The 20,169-nt window shown below is 40.4% G+C and overlaps 1 non-coding gene across 1 annotated transcript; it reads left to right on the top strand.

Moving 5' to 3' along the window:
- Positions 1 to 19,124: 19,124 nt before the first annotated feature.
- LOC136875124 (5S ribosomal RNA) lies at positions 19,125 to 19,242 on the top strand. The gene has a single exon (XR_010860375.2). It is a non-coding gene; the product is annotated as a 5S ribosomal RNA (ribosomal RNA).
- The last annotated feature ends 927 nt before the right edge of the window (positions 19,243 to 20,169 follow it).

Here is a 20,169-nt window from a genome sequence, read left to right as displayed (position 1 = left end):
AATCCACACGTGCGACGCAGTTTGCACCCGCGACCCCACAGGTGTGGGGAAAAGCGGTAGGAAAATAAGAATAATATACTATCTCTACTTAGCATAAAATAAATTTCTCGATCCTGTCTGTCTGTGTGTCTGTGATGGTAAATCTCAAGACCCACGGAATGGATTTTGATGCGATTTTCACAATTATATTAAGCATTTCTCGAGAAAGGGTCATCTATAAAAATAAAGACATACATTAGTCTTTTTTCTCTAGTAGAATAGGATACTCCCATCCCCGAGTTACGGATCATCTGAAACTGTGGAGGGAGTGATCATTTATTGTAATCCAAAATGTGTTTTGATACATGCATTCTTCTCCCTATTACTACAATGAACATTAAATTACAATTAACCTTATTCACTATTTAAATCTAATTTCTAAATCGTAGGTTTGTATTGGGGCTGGAAACCTGTTTGTTCATAAATAAATAAATAAATAAATAAATAAATAAATAAATAAATAAATAAATAAATAAATAAATAAATAAATAAATAAATAAATACACTAATACCACTAAATCGTAGGTTTATCTTTAAAGTTTATTTATATTGTCCTAGACAGTTAAGAGTTAAGTCTAGGCTGGGAAGACTTGGGAGAAAGGAGACAAGCTACTCGACTAAGTGGTATGTTCCGAGCTGTCAGTGGAGAGATGGCGTGGGAGGACATCAGTAGACGAATAAGTTTGGATGGTGTCTTTAAAAGTAGGAAAGATCACAGTATGAAGATGAAGTTGGAATTCAAGAGGACAAATTGGGGCAAATATTCGTTTATAGGAAGGGGAGTTAGGGATTGGAATAACTTACCAAGGGAGATGTTCAATAAATTTCCAGTTTCTTTGCAATCATTTAAGAAAAGGCTAGGAAAACAACAGATAGGGAATTTGCCACCTGGGCGACTGTCCTAAATGCAGATCAGTAGTGATTGATTGATTGATTGATAAACGAATGTCTTGCCCTCTCTAAGTTATACTAGTGCTTACTTTTGTCTCATCAGTCTTTATAGAGTTATTCTACAATTACAACAGACATTTTGAATGAATTGAATGGCTGAAAGAATGACTGAGTGCCTGTATGAATGGGTGAATGAATGATTTCATGACTGTACATAATGTCGCATTCAAGGAAATCTTATGAGTCATCGGATAAAAGTAACCCATCGCCTTAAATTTATAACTGTTTCCATGCAAGCAGTAGCAGCGATTAGGTGGGAGGGCGAGGGGGGGGGGGCAGTCGCCCGCCCCCCACCACTTTGTGGAAAAAACATTGTTTTTATTCCACTATAGCCAGCTAGAACTAGGAATCTATTGGTACAAGCCTTGCTGTCCTATCTGCTCATTCTTTCCTTTATTTTCTTTTATTATTATTAACAAAATTATTGACAGAAATACACACAAAATGCAGTTCATCGCGGCTAACCGATTTGTATGAAGCTACGGCAAGTAGTGGAGACGTTTTGCATGTGCTGTGAGGAAAGCTACTAGGGGTATATATATTTTGCCAAGGTCGTGGACACAGGTATTATTCACCCCCTTGTCGCACGCATTCGTCCTATTTGTAGTTTTTTGTTCAGTTTTGATGTATATCCCCCCCTGTCTGTTATATCCTACAAACCCGGGTAATATTTTTGCCCCCCCCCCCGTCCAACTTCTAATTCCCAATCGCCGCTGCATGCAAAGCCGGAGTGGGTAGCTAATTTTCTATAAGTGAAAGTCGTTACACTTTACTTCCCACCGAACGAACTGATAGCAACTTTGTTGTGTATTAAAATATTTCATACATTGTAACTGTTACAGGAAATTGTTGACGCATGTATGTTCTAGTCTGGCTCCTTAGCTAAATGATCAACGTAATGGCCTTAGGTTCATGGGCTGCTCGGTTCGAATGCCGCCCAGGCCGGGAATTTAAAACCATGTTTGGTTAATTCTTCTAGCTCAGGGGCTGGGTCTCTGTGGTTGTTTTTTTACGCATCCTAATTTAGTCAGAACATATCACACAACTAACCACCAGAGAAACACGCGATAGTCAATACATCGATCTACATAGGGTTGGCGTTGGAAAGGACATCCTACCGAAAAACTAGGCTTAATCCACATTAGTGCCGATTCCAGATAAATGAGAAAAATTACGCACTTTCTAAAATAAATTTTTTAAATAAAATTAAATTTCCCCCAATATTGGCATATATTAAATTTCGATAAGCAGTTTTTATAGAATTCAATATTAGAAACATTTAAACAGTAGTAAAAAGGAATTTAAAATTACTACCGCGAATATTTCTAAAACGAGATGGGCAACTGATGTTCTGTTTTCACAGAAAGGAAATATAGGCTGTGGCTTACAATTGTAGTCAATACAGAGCTTGTTTTCTAGTATCCAGCTGTTCCGGCGAACGAGCACATTACCACCGGTCCGCCTGCTTGTTTTTGGGTGATTTATCTATTAAGTGTGTTCGGAAGTGGTATCTCGATAATTATTTATCCGAAATACTTTCCGTCGAACGTCAATTCATTGATTAAATCGCCATCGGAGTAGGTAATTTTCACGAAGAGTGTCAAGTTTCTTACAATAATCTTGCAGACATTTTACGGTTATGTCTGTTAGGTCATCAGCCCAGAGGCTGGTTGGATCCTCAAATAGCACCATCAAAGGTTATGCGGTTATAAGGAAACCGCAAAAACCAATGGCAGCACCAAAATGAGGCGTACTAGGCAAGACGAGGAGTGAGGTAGTTTGCCATTGCTTTCCTCATTTACGGTTATATAAACGGTAAATATGAAACCATAAACCATTTATTGTCAGTTATCCGTTGGAGACATATGTATGTTTTCGGTTACAATGTTATATATCTAATTAAGATCTAATTAATTATCTTACCGTTTTTGCTCTATCTGCGATCATTTGGGAATGCCAGAATTTCTAAGGTCGAGGGCAAACTATTTACCATCTTACTCTGTAAATGTTCAATTGAATGCCCGCCCCTCGACTCAACACTCGACTCAACTCATGGCGCTACAGCTCTGATTTGCCTCGTCTTACCAACCGACCGCTGCTTATCTTGAAGACCTGTGGATTACGATGTACGTATGGTCAGCGCGACATACTACTTCGGCCGTTATTCTTGGATTCCTAGACCGGGGCCACTGTCTCATCGTGAGGTAGCTTCTCAAGTATAATCACGCAGGATGAGTGAACCACGAACCAGCCTTCAGATCTGAGTAAAACTCCCTGACATTACCGGGAATAGAATCCGAAGCCTCCAGGTAAGAGGCAGGCTTGTTCTCCCTAGACTCCGGGGCCGATGAATGCATGTACTGGGATTCGCAACAGGTGAGGTCGCTGCAATAAACACGCCCACAGTAAGAATAACACCAACAATAATACGGGATGATTTTCATTTGCCCATTTTTATCACAACATTCCAACAGCTTAGAGGTCTCGGAAGGAACAAGAGAATGGACTGGTCCTGGTAGTTTATATAACTTCCTTTTCTTTTTTCTGCAGCTTGTAATATTCACCCGAGGAACCTTGTCTTTCATCTTCCTCAAAGAAGACTGGCACCCTTAAGCTATCTTGGTTGTCAAACACATAGCTCACTGCCCTTAGCGCACAGCGAGCGTAGTTTGAGACGAAAGACCTCGTCGTCCTCTTCCCGGTATATTTCTTCATCGAAGTCTCACTTGAGTTCAGCACAGATGAACTACAGTACTGAGTAATCGAATGAGTTGTACGAGTATTTTAAACTGTACCTCCCCGTACATTTCAAATGAATTTCTGTGATTTTGCAGCAGCTGACCCACAGAGAGGCCGTCGGACTGACCTTTCTTCGCGGAATCATTTCAACATAATGCAAATCATGTTTCATGGTGCATAACCTCTGATTGTGGTTCACTCCTAAAATTTGAGGTTAAACGGTGTTCTCGGCAGCGTTTAAGTATGGCCGATTGAACGTAGGTTTTGTACAGTGTCTAAGAGATAAATAACGTCTTTACAATGCGGTAGCCATAATTAGATACTGTTTAACCGTAAACATCGTCTAAGCACAGTTTCTGCAATCGGCCCATCATAATCGTTCAGTTACTGCTTGCTAGATCAACTATTACCAGTGGAAATTCAGAGAGCTGTACGCTGTCAATTTTGTAATGCAATCTGTAACCTGCAATATGGAGGCATAGTCCAAACAATACGGTACCCCGCCAGTGAAGAAGTTTCGTTGTAGGAGTAAGCTTTATCATTGTGCAAATGAAGTGATGAGTCTTTCTTCAGTCCTTGTGAGCATTCATTGGTTTTTGTTTCTTTGTTTGTTTGTTTGGTTGGTTGGTTGGTTAACCTTCAGCTCGCAGGTGGGTTCGATTCTCAAATTGCATCACCAAAGCTTATGTGATTGTAAGGGAAACCCACTTGAGGTAGTTTGCCATTGCTTCCTTCATTGGGCTAGAAAATGCTATTGTAGTACGACCGGCCGTATGAGTAGCATCTTTCACAACATCCTGATGCAGTTAAGTCGAGCTATGAATGCCATTATTCAGTACCATCCATACCACAGCAGCCTCCAAACTGTCAGTCATAAATGAGAAGGTACATTTTGCTCTGGTCTGTACCAAGAGAGTTATATACATACTGCATCCGTAAATAAATAGCAACAGCCTATCATTGGTTATATGTCCGCCGCGTAGCATAACGGTTAGTACTATTAACTGCCGTCCTCGATTTCCGGAACTGTGAGAGATTTAAGATTGGCAAGAGGGCTATTATGTGGTTAAAATACTAAATGGGCGTCACCTCCGTTGGGGGTACGCCTGAAAAGTGCTGCATCATCTCGGGATGCGGACATTATATTGTTTGTATCGTTTCAGTAGTGTTCAGAATAGTTATTTTGATGGCATGTACACGTTTAGGAAGCAAATACTGAAAGGGCTCTTGTACGGAAGAATACGAGTCCAATTTTGTGGGTCTAATCAAATGTAGGCATTTTAATAAACTATTCCTTGCCTTATTCTTTATACGTTTACCCAAAAAATACTTTATCATGTGCTACATGGCGTGGGTTACTGTAGCCACGTCCTAGTTCGTGAATTACGGGCAGCGGCTGAGTGGCCTAGCAAGTGGTCCTGAATGTCGGGATACCAGTTGCTACGGAATGGGATTGGGCATCTCGGACATATCCTGAGTCATGGCCCTCCTTGTGCTTAGGCGGCTAGGACGATAAAATCCACCGGTGGTCCCTAACCCGTTCGAGGAGAGATCCTCACTTGGACTACGTGTAAGTAATGGTAGTACAGCATTTACCGAGCTCAGAACATTTTAAGCAAGCCTCGGACCTATGGGAGTAACGAAGTTCCACTCCCATTTGACAGGTGAGGAACTCCTTGGAAACAACGAAAGAAATGGAATTCGATGGGGAGCTATCAATATTAATGGGGCTTATGGAAGAAACAAAGTAGAACGGGCTGAGTCAGCAAAAATGATGCATCTGGATGTGCTAGGCGTAAATTATATTCGGGTAAGGGGAGATAACGAGGAAGAGATTATACAGCGTACTTGATGGGTGTTAAAAACGGAAGGGCAGAGTGTGGGGTAGGGATGTTCATCAGGAATATTATTCCACGCAACATAATCTCTGTTAGGTACGTAAATGAGTGAATGATGTGGGTAGAATTGGCAGCTGGAGGAATTAGGATGAGAATTGCCTCAGTGTATTCACCATGTGAGGGTGCACATGAGGATGAAGTTTGACAAGTCTCATGAAGCATTGAATGACATTGTAGTCACGGTCAACAGCAAGGATAGGATACTCTGTGCTAGTATGGGTTTATCAGTTACGAATACATTCTTCAAGCGTAAGGCTATTCACCCCGATGCATGAGAGGGTAGGAGTGCCAGATACATAATAGACTATATCTTAATCGACTTCGGATTCAGGAAATCTGTTTGGAATGTGCGGGTTTTCCGGTGGTTTTTCGATGATATAGACCACTATCTGATCTGTAGTGAACTATTTCTAGGCCTAGGAAAAAAGAAATTGAAATATGTCTGCAAACGAATAAGGGTAGAATATCTCCAGGACGAGGAAATTAAACAGAGGTACATGGGTATGAGTGAGAAGTTCCGAACAGTGGACAGTAAGCAAGTTCAGGATGTATACAGAGAATGGGCGGCATACAGGAATGCTGTAGTAGAAACAGCAAGGGAATGCGTAGGAACAACTGTGTGTAAAGGTGAGAAAAAGCTAACATCTTGGTGGTAAGGTGAAGTGAGAGCAGTTTATAAACGTAAAAAGAAGGCGATTCAGAAATGACTCCAAACAAAGGCTGATGCAGACAGGGAACTGTACGTAGATGAAAGAAACAGAGCGAAACAAATAGTTGGTGAATCCAAAAGGAGGTCTTGGGAAGATTTTGGTAATAACCTGGAAAATCTAGGTCAAGCAGCAGGGAAACCTTTCTGGACAGTAATAAGGAATCTTAGGAAGGGAGGGAAATGGGAAATGAATAGTGTTTTGAGTAATTCAGGTGAATTCATATATCCCAGGGAATCACTGGACAAGTGGAAAGAATATTTTGAAAATCTCAACATAACAGATGCCTTTGCTGGCAGGATGTAGTGTTTACCGTGCACTATGTCTTCTCGTACGGGCTGGAATAAATTTGTTAATTTCATTGACCTGTCTCAGTCTCATCTTTGGCTTTGACAACATGAAAGTGACAGAGGTAAGAGCGATTGTAGTAATACCGTTCCTTATGCAGCCAGTCCCTGTTATGAATGGTGTGAAAATATCGCTCATAGGGTCGGTTGGTGCATGCATTTCAGTGGGCTTGGCAGACTGATATGTAATAGCAACTTCTGGCCCAGTGAGGAAAGCAACGAGAAACTACTTCACTCCTTGTTTCCCTAGTATGCCTCTTCAGCGACACCTTGGCTATCTATGACAGCTGATGGTGGAGCCGTAGAGGATCAGAGCAGCCTTCGGGCTGAATACACAACATACATACAACATAAACGAAAACCTTCCTGGTGACGTCGCGAACAACCGAGCTCATGGGGAATAGGAAACTGATGTTGGTGAAATTACGCGTGAGGAACTGTTAAGTATGGTAAATAAACTCCAGTCATAAAACAGCAGTAACAGATGAAATTAGACCTGAAATGGTGATGTATAGTGGTAAGGCAGGGATGAAATGGCTTTGTAGAGTATTAAGATTAGCATGGAGTTTTGGTAAGGTACCTTCAGATTGGACAAAAGCAGTAATTGCACCTATCCATAAGCAAGGGGGTAGGAAGGATTGCAACAACTATCGAGGTATCTCATTGATTAGTACACCAGGCAAAGTATTCAGTGGCATCTTAGAAGTGAGGGTGCGATCAGTAGTTGAGAGGAAGACCAAACCAAACCCCATGGCACTAGAACCCTTGAAGGACCTTGGCCTACCAAGTGACCACTGTTCAGCCCGAAGGCCTGCAGATTACGAGGTGCCATGTAGTCAGCACGACGAATCCTCTCGGCCGTTATTCTTGGCTTTCGAGACCGTTGAGAGGAAGTTGGATGAAAACCAGTGTGGTTTCAGACCACAGAGGAGCTGTCAGGATCAGATTTTGAGCTGTTTTTATACGAAAATGAGAATTTCCAAGAAACAAGTGATGTCATTTGAGGTGAAGGGGACTGCATGTTCGGTAATAAATACAAAATTGGAGCAAGTTGGTTCTACCTGCGTCAGCTAACTCGAACCGCGTTGCAAGGGTTCCAGACGGGAATAGGGCGGATGGCGTGCACATGCTCCGCAGCTTTACTCGGTTGGAATTACGCCTCATTCCTTTCTGAGCGAGCATTAAAAATGGGTTTTGAAAAAGAGTGAGCACCTCCACACAGAAAATGTAATGATAAACCGCGTGAAGAGAGGTGAAATAAGAGTGGTGCTGAGGAATAACATTCAGACGACGATTAGTGTGTATGGATGTAATGAAAGATTCTACTAATCGAGTCGGCATTGCTTCTATACAATTTTCAGGTCCGGTGAAGGAAACAATGGCAAACTATCTCACTCCTTGTTATGCATTGTACGCCTCACCGTCTGCACTTGTGGTTTCCTTATAACTGTATAAACTTCGGTGTTGGTGTTTGAGGATCGAACAAGCCTCCAAGCTGAATGACAAACAGACTGAACCACAACTTTCCACTTTCGCGTCGGATGCTCTCCTGATTGAGCTACGGTGGCCGCGGTCGTTCTCTTTCCGTTATTATTATTATTATTATTATTATTATTATTATTATTTGTATATTTATCTATTCTCCACAAATAGTAGGTACAATTCAGGGATGGTGAATTGAGAAAGGGCATAAGCCCACACATACACGAATGTGCTTCTATCCCTACTTCAAATGGCAATATTAAAAAAATTACAATTACAGGCTACAGTGTGTGTTTATTTACAGTTTCAAATGGCAATATTAAAAAAAATACAATTACAGGCTACAGTGTGTGTTTATTTACAGTTACTGTATTTACATAGACGTATTATTTACATAATACTCACAGAACATGTTCAAAATTCAAGTAATTCCACACACACACACACACACACACACACACACACACACACACACACACACACACACACACACAGAGAGAGAGAGAGAGAGAGAGAGAGAGAGAGAGAGAGAGAGAGAGAGAGAGAGAGAGATCTGTACATTATACATGACCAAACAAGCTGAAAGTCAATTTAAATATATTCTAAGTGTCTGTTGTGGAAAACAATGGGTCCCTAGAAGATTCGAAGGTGAAGTTTATTTCAAACTAATGAGTTATCAATGTTGGTTTTCAATATTGTTTAGAATGAGCTGGAGGAACACGGCTTACAAATCCTGACGCGGAAGACACGGCCTCTTGAATGCTAACTAGAAACAGAGTCATCGCGCTGAGAGCAGTGACAGCCTCAACCTTAAAGGAGACAGACCTTGCTCCATTGTTTCTCTCGTGACTGCTCTCCTTGCATGCTGCGGCGCACATATATCATCCCTTTATTAAATTTGGCTCGGATTGCTATGTTGTCTCTAATGCACGTAATCAGAGAGGGAGGATTTTTTAGTAGATTCGACAAGAATACAAAAACTTAAAAAGTGTATGTATGTATGTATGTATTTCGTATTGGAATGAGAGACTGACTCTGCAATAATAATAATAATAATAATAATAATAATAATAATAATAATAATAATAATAATAATAATAATAATAATAATAATGTTACGGAAATATCGTGGAACACACACTACGAGACTAAACGAGAAATATTAAATGCCGAAAGTGTGCTAAGCATTTAGAGCTTAAGAAAATTTGTCACCCCTTAAGTTAAAGCACTAAACTTTAAAAGTTTATTTCTTTCCTTCTTTTTATTTTATTTTAAAATTTGATTGATGGAAGATTCAGAACAAACAACAACAAATGAGCTTATCAGTTCTGATAACAGCGGACTAGACGTCCAAAAATCAGGTACAAGAACTAGAAAAATTTATGGACACGATAATCTACAAGGGATGAGTAATGTAGCTCTAAACAGGTACAGTTTTAGAAGAGCACGTTTCCTCCACTCATTTACATTCTAGGAGACTGAGCTCCAAAAAGCTACTGTAGTCCAACCTCTAAAAGACACAAGCCTCTTACAAAAATATGCCATACAAACTTCAAATACTGTGTTTGCAGTTACTTCTACTCAACAGTCTGTTACACAATCGCCTAAAAAAATTACCAAATAAAAAGGGGCAGTGAGTGCCCATTCTAAATGGTTTAACATGAACGGCCATAGACAAAAGCCTAGGAGGCAAAACACTTGAACTCCTTTTAGGAAAAATTCTTAAAACCCTAAATGGGCATATGGCCCGAAGTTTCAGAGGCTAAGCCTGTACTACGAAGGAGTGACTAAACGAGAAACATTAAATTCCGAAAGAGTGTTAAGAATTTTAGAGGTTTAGAACATTTTTTCCACCCCATACCAAGTTGAATGGGAATCATCAGCGGGTGATCACTCTTTGTTACCTTAATTTACATGTTTCCCGCCAGGGATAGGAACAGAGTCCTCAGACTTGCCGAAAATCTATATTTAAAACCTTAAGTTAGGACTTTACATAAAATTAAAGACGTTAGAAACCTTCTCCTCAAGCTATCTGCCTGGAGCTGTCACATGTAAAGAAATGTCTTTAATTAACTTGAGTAGTTAGGCCTTCCGAACGCCGCTCTGCAGCCCGTGCCTCCGAATAACTCGTCACACTCACTAGACCGGAGCGAAGATGATGGCAACACGGCCCTAAAGCACCCAGCTTTAATAGCATTTCCGAGGGGAAGTTTCCAGAACTCTTTCAGATAGGCAGGATGACTGTACGAACCCCCAATTTTAATTTGCTAGAGAAATATACACGAAACTCCTGATTGGTTAATAACTAAGGAAGTAGCAAGTCATAGGAGTGTTTACAACTTTGACACATGAACAAAACAATCTTCACGAACTTGTCACCTACAAAAAACTGATTCTCTTAAAAATTACCTGTCCTTACTCCCGCCAGATAGGGCACATAGGCGGATGGCAGAGAAATCTAATGGTTGAAGATCCAAGTACCTTGTACTGTATTACATTAGTTCAAGATTCAAAGCACAGGTGGCCTTCCAGAAGACGCGCAGTTCAGCGGGACGGAGAAGGTGTTCCCCAGCACAATAATAATAATAATAATAATAATAATAATAATAATAATAATAATAATAATAATAATAATAATAATAATAATCTGCTCGGCGGAGTGGCTCAGACGGTTGAGGCGCTGGCCTACTGATCCCATCTTGGCAGGCTCGATCCTGGCTCAGTACGATGGTATTTGAATGTGCTCTAATACGTCTGCCCCGTGTCGGTAGATTTCTTGGCACGTAAAAGAACTCCTGCAAGACTAAATTCCGGCACCTCGGAGTTTCCGAAAGCCGTGACAGTAGTTAGTGGGACGTAAAGCTAATAATAATAATAATAATAATAATAATAATAATAATAATAATAATAATAATAATAATAATAATAATAATAATAATTGTACCGGGTGGTACACCTCCACGCCGCTAATTCAAACTTTGCGCCAGTTAAAACTCCTCTACTGGAGGAAGCCTGAACTTTAACTTCCATATTAATTCAACGATTTCTCAGAAGATGTCATTACTATAAATTTTGAAGTGTTCTGAACTATGTCAGTTTCGATTCATTTTTGTTTTATCTGTAGCAAGAAGTGTGAACATTCTCTTCTAGAGGACACTACTTAAGAACTACAATTGTGCACCCTAGTGCGAAGTGAAGGAACCTTTTTTTGAAGAAATTTAGTACTTAAGTTTGTTCTTTATTAAATTTCTTTGTGCCATTGTTTAAGTTGGCAATGTTAACCCTTTCTTTCCGCCAGTTTTGAATTTAACCAATAAGGAATTTCTGTAATTAATTTTCCACCAATAAGGTGTTTCTTCTTCGTCTGGTGTAGTAGTTTTTGCCATTATCCAATAAAATGCTTGTGGGCGGGTGTTATCATTCACGAAACGCCTCGAACTTTCCACGAGGGTATATAAACTGCTGATTTTCGGGTCTCCGCGCCACTTCAGTAACACCTATCATTGTGTAAACTATGTAGCAGGGGGCGGGAAGCGCCTCTTTCTTCGGGCAGCAGTTCAACCACCAGGTAATGGCCGTTTTATAACTTATTTTCTTGCCAGCTCAGCAGTTTAACGCTCGGGGCGGGTTCGAAATCTTTACCATGTAACTTTCCTCTAAAATGTAAAAGACTTTTGATTTAAATTCTGCCCCTGTAACTACATATTGGGATAGAGAGTGCTTAAACCTCTCGAGCTCCCACTCATATTGCTTTGAGGTGAACTTATTTTCACAACCGTTTCTTCCCTTCTAATGTAACGTAAATAGTTTTCTTATATAAGTCGCCTCTTTAGTATGGGATTAGCCCTTGCATTAGCGGCCTAGTGCCAAGTAGGTTTTAATAAGGTGTATTTGGAGTGCAGTTCTGCCTCCTCTCAAGTTGGTATTGTGGAGGCCATGTAATATTTCTGTTTCTTCACTGAATAGGCCTCAGTAGGTTGGGTATTTTTTACCCCTGTGTGTATGTCCTTGGAGGACAGCTTGAACGTGGAGTTTCGTGTGGCCTTTGATAGGCTGGGACTTTGAGAGCGGGTTGCTCTTCCAAAAAAAAAAATGTTTCTGTGTGCCTCGAGGAGGCTTTACTGTGTAATTGGGAGTAAGTGCTCCCGGGCATGATAGGGGTTTTCTCCCCCTTTTGTTGAATCGTGTATATTTGGCTAAACTTGGACTTATTGCCCAAGAATTGTAAGTCCGGGGCTCGAAGCCCAAATTCTGTAAAAACTGTAATTGTACCTTCTTAACTTGTTGATTCTCAACTGTGTTCCTGTTATTCTTGTTATTTCTTGATCTTGGAAAGAAAATATAACCTTGTTAAATTTGATCTTAACTTTAATTTCGTATTTTGAGACCTGTTCACCCCAGCACCTTCTTTCACCTCTAACTACCACGGAAAGCTCCGTAATAATAATAATAATAATAATAATAAGAATAATAATAATAATAATAATAATAATCGTAGTAACAATAATTTTGCTTCTAGGCTGAATGGTCAGCGTACTGACCTTCTGTTCTGAGGGCCCTGGGTTCGATTTCCGGCCAATCTGGGAATTTCAACTGCGAATGGTTCATTTCTCTGGTTCGGGCATTAGATATTTGTATTCGTCGTGATACACATCTCTTCATCTATGCACTACATACCACACTATTAATTAACTCGGAAATACGCAATGGTGAATATATCCATCCATTTAGGGTTGACGTCAAGAAGGGAATCCGGCCGTAAAACTGGAGCAAATTCACATTCATTGCTGACCCCAATAAACGAGGAAAAATATCAGTACTACTCTTATTTTTATGACGTTCAGTACCGTGTGCGGTCATGTTGATTTGACGTAATCTAGGCTGCCTCTTTCAATTTCGACGTTCACTTTTCTGCACCAAATAGCTGAGAAACGAGAAATTTACTTTGGGACCTATTATAGAGTTTCAATTATGTTACGGAATATCATGGAACGCAGAGGTGTAAGAAGGTGAAAGGGTGGACAATGAAATGACCAGAGCATAAGTTAAGGCACTAAATTTTGAAATTTAATTTCCTTCCTTTTTCTTTCATTTTAAAATTTTATAGATAGAAGATTTGGAACAATCAACAATTAAATAAAATAAAAATGAGCTCGTCAGCTCCGGTAACAGCAGACTATAAGACCAAAAACCAGGTACAAGAACGAGAGAGAATTATCAACACGATAATATACAGTACAAGCGATGAACATTACAGCTCTGAATAGGTACACTATTTTATAAGATCATGTTTTCTCCACTCGCTTATATCTTCTAAGAGTTTGAGCTCCAAGAATGAATTTAGTCCAGCCTCTGAGAGGCACAAGTTCCTTACAAGGTTATGTCTGACCGACTTCAAATAATGTATTTACAGTCACTTCTGCTCAACAGTTTTTTACACACTGGTCTATAAATAATTACAATTTAAACAGGAGCAAGGAGTGCCCATTCTTAATGGCTTTAATGTAAAAATAAAAGGTTGAACATGATTGGCCATGAACAAAAGGCTAGGAGGCAAAATACTTGCACTCCTTTTAGAAAAACTCTTGAAACCTTAAGTGGGCTTATGGCCCGAAGTTGCAGAAGTTAAGCCTATTCTACAGAGGGGAGACTAAACGAGAAATATTAAAAGCCAAAAATGTGTTTAGAATTTTGAGGTTTAGAAAATTTGTCACCTCATACCAAGCTGAATGGGAATCAATACAGAGTAATCAAACTTTGTTTTCTAAGTTTACATATTTCCCAGCCGTGATTTGAACAGAGTCCTCAGACTTGCCGAAAACCTATATTTAAACCATGAAACGAAAACTTTACATGAATAAAAGTAGCTTGAAACATTCCCCTCAAGCTATCTGCCTGGAGCTATCACATATGATGAATTTCTGCCATAACCTTGTTTTGCTGGGCCTACCAACCTGCGGCCCCTGCCTCCGAATAATACGCCGCACTCACTAAACCGGAATGATGAAGATAATACAGCCTTAAGGCGCCCAGCTCTTATAACATTTCTAGGGGAAGTTTCCAAAACTCTGTACACACTCTGCCTGTACACACCCCTAATTTTAATTGGCTAGAGAAAATGTTCCAAAAGTTCCTGATTAGTTGGTAATTAAGGAAGAAGGAAGCAGTAAGTGTGTTGACAACTTTGATACATGAACAAAACTATCTTCAAAAACTAAGGTTATCCAACTTTTAAAATTCAACTTTCCCTTAAGAATTAATTGTCTTTAATTCCGCCAGAGGGGGGCCCTTAGGCCGATAGTAGAGACATCTTAACAGTTGCAACTCCAAGCATCTTGCATCACACTAGTTCAAGTTCAATCACATAGATGGCCTTATAGAAGTCGCACAGTTTAACTGGACGGAGATGATGTACCCCCGGTTCAAATTAATTTTGCCGGTATACACCAACATCATACATATTTTATAAGCCGACATCGCATTACGTAGAGTCTCGGATGACTAATATTCTGCCCTTTAAAATTTCTGCCGGGTTCGAACTCGTCACTTTGGGATTCGGAGCCTGTCCCTCAATCTCTGTTCCAGATAGCTTTATAGCTTCTTGCCAAAACACGATGTTCCAGGCTGGTTCCAACGATCCCAGTAATGAATAAAATAAAATGAATAATTGAATATTTTTATTTATTTATTTATTTATTTATTTATTTATTTATTTAATTAATTTATTATTCGTTAACAGGGCAGCTAGGGATTGCGGTAAATTTCATTATGCCTTTATACACTCTTCGTTTGATCCAGTAGGTTTTCTTTAACTTCGTTGAGTCGAGCACGACGTTCATCCAACCACTTTGCACCAGTTACTCAATTCTCATCTCGGAAAATCCCAAAAGTCTCAATATTGTTTCTGGAAAGTTCTCGTCTGTGCGCGTCTTCTGATCGTAGGTCCATAACTTTAAGGTCTTTCTTGAAGTTTTTTGTTTAGAGGCAGAACGCATTGTGTCCGTGATCTTCCCTATCTTAGAGTAGATTTCTTGTAACCGGGCGAGTTGGTCGTGCGGCTAGGAGCGCGCAGCTATGAGCTCGCATCCGGGAGATAGTGGGTTCGAACCCCACTGTCGGCAGCCCTGAAGATGGCTTTCCGCGATTTCCCATTTTCACTCCAGGCAAATGCTAGGGCTGTACCTTAATTAAGGCCACGGACGCTTCTTTACCATTCCCAAGCCTTCCCTGTCCTATCGTCGCCATAAGACCTATCAGTGTCGGTGCGACGTAAAGCAAAAAAAAAAAAAAAAAAAAAAAGTCTTGTCTGGATTTTCTTATTCAGATCCCATTTTCGTAATATGTTGTGGATAATCTTTCACCTTTCTTGCTCTTACAGCGAACGGATACATTTGAAAGAGGATAAGGCATTTTGACGCGTAGAGAGATTCCGGCTTGACGGCTGTATTCATGTTGAGTTTTGGTATGCATTGAAATTAATTGCGAGTACGCTCATGTAAGACTACGCAAAGTACGCAGAGGCATTTTTTGCCTTAGCTTGTTCCTCTATTTCTTTCCTTTTCTTTTTGCTGTAAACTTTTCTCTCTTTGGATCAAGTTTCTTCAATCGTTTTCTGCGGTTTGTTCTCTCCGTCAGCTTGCCATTTGTGAATTTTGTATCTAAGATCTCCTTATTTTGGAAACCTTAGTATGCGATTCCTGCCAGTTTAAAGTCGTTCAGTTTTCATAGTCTTCCATAAATCCAGTCCGTCTTCGACTGTGTGCGGGACGGGCGACGGCATAAACTAATGGACTGCTTTCAGGGATTAATTAAACTAGGGACCTCGTGTGCCCCGAGACCGCTACGATAGTTGAGAGAGTCCTAAAGGAACCCTGAAAAATGGGGCTCTGGTGAAAGGAAAACTGGTTAGCGGCTCTGAAGGCAGACGAGGTTAATGTCTGGTGGATGAGGAGGCGGAAGAACAGACATCCTCCTCCTTATGGTTAGGGTAACACTCAGTGGCTAAGTGTGAGCTCCCTGAAAGAAAAGCTCTAAGGAATTCTAAGGCTGGAAGGAGGCAGCCCCTCCACTGGTCTGGTTCATCGTAGGGCTAATAACCCACACGAGTAAAATTAAATCATTCAGGGACAATGTGAAAGAGAAGCCAGACGGATTTCAAGACGATGACCAAGCCAGAATAAGATGAGAATCGGTACGTGCGGAGTACCGAGGAACCAAATAAAGTACAACTACTACTACTACTACTACTACTACTACTACTACTACTACTACTTCTTTCACACAGTATTAGCTTTCGATGTCGGTTAAACACAATTACAGAGATTACACGTCGTCTTTTGCAATCTAACTGAAGCAATAAATGTGTGTTCGGTTTACCCGGAAGGACGCGGATTGTATTTCCCATAAGGAATACGAAAAGTTAGGAACGCTATTTTCACTCCAGGAGTGGCACATGTTCCTGAGGTTCACACAGTCTGCACAAGAAATGAGAATTAGATTAATTTTTTATGGGAGAGGGCTGGCGGGTAGAGTTCTACTCCGCTTAGTGCCGGGTTGTGGAAACCTTTGCGTTTGTCATCTGGGGGTCTTCATGAACTAGATAGCGGTAACTTGGGCTTATATATGATCTAGTTAATAAACGATGACCGGCCCAGATGTAGGTCCTGCGTGCCTTCCCGGAGGCCCCGTGTTCGATTCCCGCCCAGGTCAGTGATTTTGACCTGGATCTGAGGGCGGTTCAAGGTCTACTCAGACTATGTGATTGCTATTAATTGAGGAGCTATTTGATGGTGAGATGACAGCCTCGGTCTAGAAAGCCAAGAATAATGGCCGGGAGTATTCGTCGTGATGACCGCACGACTCCTCATTATCTGCAGGCCTTCGAGCTGAGTAGCAGTCGCTTGGTAGGCCGTGGACCTTTGGGGATTTTGCGTCATGGGGTTTGGTGTTTACTTTTTTAAGTTAAGAACGATTAATCTCGCTGCTCTAAAGCGGAGGTTGTACGAGATGGTCTATTCTCGGACGATTCATTCAGCAAGATACTATTTATGCATTGGATTATTTTTGTCGTCTGAACTAATTGCAACCTACAGATGCTTTTGTTGTGAGATGCGAACTCTTTTAGATTATCTAGAATTATGGTTCATAAAAACATGCCACGAAGCCGGAAATATTTGCACTCTTATGCCAGTCATTCAGTGTGAGCTGCAGTTGAGGAGTCTGGTTTGAGTGATTTCAAAACTTCGAATTTCGGAAGAATCTACATAAATCGGAATATTCACCTACCTCCATGGCAGGGCACCCTAAGGTAAATTCCGAGATATGACTGGGAAGCCAAGTGATAGATAAATATGATGATAATAATAATAAGAATAAGATTAAGAATAATCCTGTGTGTCTAACGTCCCTTCTGCTTGAATTGGTTTTAATAAATACCAGTATGCCAGAAATTTCCCCTAATAAAATTCTTTCAGTTATTAGCAATTGCCGTAACAAGACACTCACATGTAAGGGATATTTACTCTTTTGATGACAGACTAAGATTGAGAGGTTATATTAGGAATAACAAGTTCATTTTACAATGAAGATACAGCCTTTGAGAGTCGGCTGATGGCTCAGACAGAACATGCGCTGCTTTCTGAGCCCAAGTTGGCGAGTTCGATCCCGGGTGAGTCTGGTGGTATTTCAAGGATCTGAAATACGCCAGCTTCGCGTTGATAGATTTATCGGCGCGTAAAATAACTCTTGCAGGGAAAAATTAGGACACCGCGACGTCTCAGCTGAATGAATCGTCGAAGAATTGATCATATCGCCGTTGCGCTTAGAAATACCGCTATGTGACAATGTGTCGGGAGAAATACTGACCCGTAGCACATGCATCACTTAACAACGAAAATTCGATGATATTATTCATGCAATACTGAGCCCTAGATGACAAAACCTTTCTGATCAACGTTCTAGGCTGAAATATAATCACACAGCGGGTTTTCTAGGTGCAACGACATTGTAGAGCCTCCGCTTTAGAGCAATGAGATTCGTTAACTTTTGCGAGGAAGTAACTATAAAGTGAAATCAAGTAATGATAAGGGAATAATATGAAAGGAATACTGTACGCATGCATTCGTTTCATAAACTCACAGGGAAGAGATTCAGCACGGCAATACACCGTTTTATTTCTGCATTTTAAACTCTTTCAACCGAAATCTAAGAGTCTATCGGGTTTATCAGAATAACATCGTCACGTAAGTGTGATATTAGAGCAAAGAAGTTATAATGATACTTCAGTTCGCTTTGTAATGAATTAATATAAGAAGTGCACGTAAGTGTGATATTACAAAGGTGATACCAAAACGATAATACTGTGGCGAGACAAAGCTGTTGTTTGGTTGAAACTCTTGATATTCTTATAGCGGAATGGTAATTAGAACTATGATCTAAATAGTTATGATTTATTGGCTTGTTAATACATAGAGGTTTATTTAAAATAAATGGGAGAACTCCACTTCCGATCTTAGAGTTAAAATAGTAAGGGTGTAAAGGAGAGGGTGTGTAAGTCACTGGTAAGACCCCCTTCAGTGTGTATGGGACCCTCACTAGGATTACTCGATTCGAGAACTGGAAACAGTCCGAAGGAAAGCGGCACGATTTGTTGTGGATGATTTCCGACAAAAGAGTAGTGTTACGAAAATGTTGCAAACTTTACCCTTGCAAGACCTGGGAGTAAGGAGACGAGCTGCTCGAATACACCGTGTGTCATTGAAGAGATATCAGGCGACTAATAAGCACGAGTGGAATTTTTAAAGGAAAGAAAAATCATAAGATAAAGTTGGAATTTAAGAGAAGACACACTGGGGCAGATATTCGTGTCTACCTATAGGAACAGGTTTAGGGATTGGAATAATTTAAGAAGGGATATGTTCGTTAAACTTCCAACATCTTTGAAGTCATTTAAGGTAAGTTTAGCCAATGGTCATACCATGTTGAATACACCGGTTCTCGTCCGATCACCGCAGTTAAGCATCACTGGACGTGATAGTACTTGGATGGGTGACCGCTTGGGAACACCACGTGCTGTTGGCTCAATTCCCTTTAGGGGCAAAATATCTTCATAGGTCGACGCCCTGAACAAATTGCATTTAAAAAAAGTTTAGAAAAACAACTCATGGGAATTTGAAACCAGGATGACAGCACTAAATGCAGATCTGAGGTAATTGTCAAATGTCCGTAGTTCAGCATGTCACTGAGGAAGTAGCCATAAATATATCGTGTGAAAAATAATGTTGCGCGGAATGAAACGTATATTGATTCTTAAAATTTCCTTCAGAGCCGTACACATCAATTTCCTAATCTGTATTCCGAGAGGGTTAAGAGATCAGTTGCATAGAGCGAGTATATGTGTCACGAGGCGATACCACACGCTGCTATCCCAAGGGAGGCACTTGTCTCCTTTAGATTAATTCTCTCCCAAATGCAGTGGAGCGCGAAGACATTCCTCTCCCGAATAACACTTTCATTTGTTCTTTGTTTCTATAGTGGAATCCTAACGATACCACTGGAAACGCTATTCTAGCTTAAGTGCACCTAAGTAAAACTTTATAAACATTGTAAAATCAGGATGTGTGACTCTTTTTGCAAACGTACGTGAAACAGTAATGGATTTGTGATCTGCATAAATACGTATTCGGCAGTCCGCCAACGCTAACGACTGGTTTGACGGACAGTGAGAGAGTACATTCTGTCTGAAGTATTGCAGTTAAAAAGACAAGTTGACCGTCTTCGAAGTGGTTTCTCGAGATTAAATTCTACGTGAATACCGGAAAGAATACACTGAATACACTTTTATCTACATCACGTTGACCAACAACTCTGGAGTGAGTACGGATATTCATTTATCGTAATGCATACGGATTCATTAGGTATTTAAGTTATAATACAACATACTAACGATATTCTAAATAACAATAATACTACAACCCCTGTGGGTGGGGGACGCAGACGAAGAATATA

This window comes from Anabrus simplex, chromosome 5, assembly GCF_040414725.1.
Source record: "Anabrus simplex isolate iqAnaSimp1 chromosome 5, ASM4041472v1, whole genome shotgun sequence".
Lineage (NCBI taxonomy): Eukaryota > Metazoa > Arthropoda > Insecta > Orthoptera > Tettigoniidae > Anabrus > Anabrus simplex.
The sequence above is the reverse complement of the archived record's forward strand: the minus strand, read 5'-3'. Positions and strand labels throughout refer to the sequence as shown.